Below are 4,937 nucleotides of genomic sequence, written 5' to 3' on the forward strand. Positions count from 1 at the left end.
CCACTCAGGCCTTTGTCCAGACCCTCAACCTGCCACTCCTCTGCCTGGCTCCAGCCGACAGGGTTGCCTGCGTGTTCCTTGACCTTCCCAGGTTATGGTGGCTCCCTTTTTAGGGGTCCTCATGATCCATTTCACACTTCCCTCTCATCTTCCTCAGTCTTTCTGTTGGCAGGTCAATGTCTGCTCCCATCTAGACTGGCCGCCCCTTGAGAGCAGGTGCAGCCTCTTGTCTCATTCACAGCTGTGCCCACTATCACTCCAGGATCTGCCAAGTGCAGTTTAACAAACTGGCTGTTGAAAGGATGAATGGGTGAATGGATGCGTGACATCCTGATGTACCACTGCCTCAGAGGACTTAGTCGTCCAAAGTTGGTGCACCATTTCCTGCCCAGGCTGGGGAAGAGACAGGAAATGCTGTCTGGAGGCCCTGGAGCCACCTGACCCAGGGAGGTGTCTGCCCCTGGTAGGACAAGTGCACCTGCTCTCTCTGCCTCAGGGGTCCTCCTCCAGGCATCCTGGTGCTCACTGCCTCCTTTCTCCTGATCCCTGCTTGCTCAGCGCCTATTAGAGGGGCTGCACCACAGTCCCCCTCAGCTCCTGCACAGCAGTCATCCCACTTCTCTTATTTTATTCCGTGACTCTTTTCATCTCTGACTCTTATATTTCTTCTGGAATTTATGCGTCTATTTTTGCATCTGTTTATCATTTCTATCCCCAACCTGGAACGTGAGCTCAATGAAAACAGGGCTCCTTGCCTGGGTGTTCACGGCTGGACTCCAATGCCAGGTCAGTGTCTGATACACCAGAAGCTCCCATAAGTACCTGCTGAATGGAAAAATAGGTGAGGACCCCCAGGCGTGGCCCTCCTTGACCTGGTGGACTCATGGGAATCATCTGCCTTACAGGGGTCTTGGGTGTGGCATCCCTGGAACTGAAACAATGGTCAGCTGATAACGTCTTCCTTTGTCTGTATAAGCAGACATGGTCTACACTAGTGAGCAAAAGACTCAGTTAACTACCATATCAAGAAGTCACGGCCCTCAACCAATTTCCATACTTGAGTCAGTTAAAAGCCACAGCCCTGGAATGAAGGGGAGGTCAGGTCCCCTTGAGGAAGGAGGAAGGAAAGGCCTGGCTACCATTCCACAATTCACACTGATAATCTTCTACCAGCCCTCCCAGAGGGACCAGAAGACACTGGCCAGGATGTGTCTACATAAAGAAGGGAATTGTCAGGTTTTGGGGGAATCCTGGATCCTCTTCTGCAGGGACCCCAATCCTGAGAGGCCCAGCATGGGGCTTGGCCCACTATTCTGAGCAAAGGCCTGTGGAGATCAGGGAACAATGGAGTTTTCACCCAGGTCTGACTTAGTGGGCATGATAGGTCCAGAATCTATGTATTGTCATTTCTTGAAGTTCGAAAGCATCATTGAATTGACACACTCAGCAAATGGAAGCAGCCACATATTCTGCACTCCTGGACCCAGGGAGTATGGGCAATTATGGTGGCAAAGGTGCAGGGGAGTCCTGGACCTGCCCCTCCCTGTGAAAATGGTGAAGGAAGCAATGCCAAGCTCCTGGAGAAATGGAAAGGTGCAGAGAGGGCATCAGGCACTTAGAGGTGTTGGTGACAGTCCGAGGTTCAGCTGGGCGGGGCGTGCACATGAGACATGGAGTCACAGCTCAGGGCGTCCGTGTCCATCAGGTTCACGTGTGACTCGCAGATCAGGCACAGGGAAAAGGCTAAAGGAGGCTCACAGAGAATTCTAGAAGATGTGGAGACAGCAGCCCGGGAGGGAGTGGTCAGGAGGTCATTCCAGTCCCACAGAGGGGTTTTGTCGCAGTGCAGGGCCTTGATGGACAGTAGATGCTACTGGTTCTCACCCTCTGGCCAACTCTGCCTGCTTCTAGAGCTTCTCTGAGGTCTGTTCACCCAGAGGACGGCACCCAGCATGCTCAGGAGCAGGGGCAGCTCCAGGACGAGGAGCAGGACGTAGGGGCTGCTGAACAGGGGGCTGTGGGGACACGGTGACGGGCAGTGAGTCATCTCCCCAGGGGAGGTCCAGGTGCCCTCCACCTTCTGCCTGTCTGTGAACCCAGGTCCTATGGCCACACAAATCCCTGTAAGGACAAACTCTGTATATGACAACTCCTCTAAAGGGACCATTAGTCCCTGACCTTCAGCCTGAGAATCCCTGGAGTCTCAGGACTGCCTATAAGGAAGCACATGGCCATGAGAATGGTGCATAGAGACGGGGAGGGATCCAGGTGAGAACCACGCCCACAAGATCTCTACATCTGGGGGTTATTCACTGGCGCATGGAATCAGTCATGTAGTTTGATGTCCATATGGCCATCATTTCCCAAGAAGGTCAGGACTATTCACGTTATTCACAAATGACTGGCACCTGCCCTCTGGTTGCCAACATCAGCCTGTAAAATTCATGGTTGTTGAAGGAATGAACGAATGGCCCAGCTCAGCTCTCAGCTCCTCAGAGGACTGGGCTCATCAAACAGGATGACACTCGGGCCAGGGCTGCAAGGGAGGCAGGGGAGAGGGCCGGGGTCACCGGACCCCAGAGCATTTGCCCCCTGTCCTGGCCTGGCCAGGTCCCAGGACTCCCTTGCAGGACATTTGCCTCGCTCCTCCCTCCGCCTGGACCCCTCTTCCCCCAGACCCCAGAGTGCCCTGCTCCCAAACCCTGCAGGTCTCCACACTCATGTCCTCTAATCCACAAACCCTCTTCTGATCATTGTCAGTGAAATAGCGACTCCAACACCCACACACATGCTCCCCAAACCCAAGGCACAAATATCTCTTCCCAGCAGTCATCAAACTTTGCTGTATTTGTCTGTCAGCCTCTGTGCTGACCTGTTCACTGTGTGAATCCACCTGGTAGAACCCAAATTCCACCAGAGCAAGACTGTGGCTGGGTGGTTCCCTGCTGTGACCCTATCCTGACAGGAGTGCCTGGTACTTAGTAGGACCTTCACATTAGGTGTGGGAGGAGTGAGCAAAGAAGGGTCCAGAAGAAGGGAGACACAACCCTCCCATCTCTCCCCAGCCTACAGGGAAGGCTGCCCATGAGGCAGTCCTGGGGGCACGAAACTTACCCAGGGTGTGGGCTGGGATCAGGGCTGTCCTGTCTGGTTGAGCTGGGCCAGGTGCATGCTGGGAGGTAACGGGAGGACCTGAGGTGCCCGTGGAGCTCTGAGACTGGAGGCTGCAGTCAGGGCTGCAGGGGCATCACAGGTCAGTCTTGGTAACCTCGCTTGAGTCTCCCACTCATCATCACCTGTTCGGCTCTGATTTCCACAGACACGATCACTCAGTACATGCTGGACAGATGCCCTGAGTCCAACATGTTCCACGGCCACACGCAGGCCGGACCAGGGCCCTGGGCCCCTCCCTAGCCTTATCCCCACGTCCTTCATAGCCAGATGAGCACTTTCAGATGCAAGAGTCGACCTGCTCTCTAGGGGAACGTGAGAGTCTGTGGAAAGAAGACCTGGCTGCAGACCCCATCCCAGCCAAGGAGGGAGGGGTGACATTTACTCTGTGAAGCATGACCTAGAGTGACTGCGGAGCCAGGGCCCTGGGTATAGCAGTGGCTGCAGTGAGGCTGGAAGTAAGGACAGGAACTCAGTGGGGTGCTCCCTGAATGATGGGACCCAAGTCCACTCAACCCCAAATGTCAGCCAGTCTGGTGGCCCCACAAGGCCAGACACTTTCAGGGTGGGGCACACAGAGGAGTCTCGAACAACAGGTGCAAATGTGCTTTTGTGCATGTCAGCACACACACACACACGGGTGCACACACACAAGCACACCACACAACTGTGCATGCACACACACATACCCCACACCTGTGCATGCACACACACACCACAAACACAACTCACACCTGTGCGTGCATGCACACACACACACACACCTGTGCATGCACACACACACACAGAGCAAACCCATGCACGCACACACGGACTCTGTGTCCTAAGTCACTGCCTGCAACCTCACACACTCCTGTCCCATTTCTCACTTCAGGGACAGAATGACCAGCCCTAGACTCAGACAGGCCTGGTGCTGAGTGAAGGGGGCTCCCCTGGGAACACTGACACCTCCACCTGGAAGACGATCTCTTGGAAGACAGGATCTTGAAATTCTTGGAGCAATAGTCTATTGACCCCACACAAATATCCACCTGCATCCTCCTCTGTGAGGCTCTCCAGGGTCACTGTGAAGCTGAGGTTTGCAGGATGGTCCCTGATGGACACTCAGCCATTCCTCACTTCCGCTGACTCTCTGGCCTTTACAGTCTTGTTACATAGTAGAAAAAGTGGTTGTCTGCACCAGTATTTGTTGAAAGTCCTGTATTCCTCCTCATACTGACACTGCACATTCAGGGATGCCCACTGCAGTGTCTGGCATAGTGCTGGGGCCGCCCACAGCAAAACAGCCTGGAAAACACAAGCCAAAGTCCCAGCTTCTCCTCAGATGGGCCTGGGTCAGGGATGATCTGGGGTCAGGGCCTCTCGGACCCTGGGGTTGTAGAGGAGACAGTGGCAGGCAGACAGCCCTTGTCCACCCAGGAATCTGAACTGAGGGGTGAGTAGCTCCCTCCCTGCAGAGGTGGGAATGGGGAGGGGGGTTTCCATGGAGACAGGAAGGGCATGGACTGGGAAAACACTGTGTGTGTGCCTGCCTGTGTGTGCACGTGCATGCATCTATGATTGTATGTGTGGTGCATCAGGATGGCATTTCGGATTGGATAACTGTGGCAATGACAGTCACAGGCCCCTCTCCGTCAGGGCCTTCTCTGTCGAGGATGCGGTGGGACATGAGTCACCTGCGCTGTGCCCTGGAGCCTGGCGCTCAGCTGGTGAGGCAGCTGCTGACAGCTCCTCGGTGCTCTTCTGTCCTCCTGCCCTCTCTCCAT

At 54.9% G+C, this 4,937-nt stretch overlaps 1 pseudogene; it reads right to left on the reverse strand.

Annotated features, from left to right (window-relative positions):
• Positions 1-1,870: 1,870 nt before the first annotated feature.
• On the reverse strand, positions 1,871-4,937 carry LOC100434356 (CMRF35-like molecule 6; annotated as a pseudogene).

Source organism: Pongo abelii, chromosome 19, assembly GCF_028885655.2.
Source record: "Pongo abelii isolate AG06213 chromosome 19, NHGRI_mPonAbe1-v2.0_pri, whole genome shotgun sequence".
Lineage (NCBI taxonomy): Eukaryota > Metazoa > Chordata > Mammalia > Primates > Hominidae > Pongo > Pongo abelii.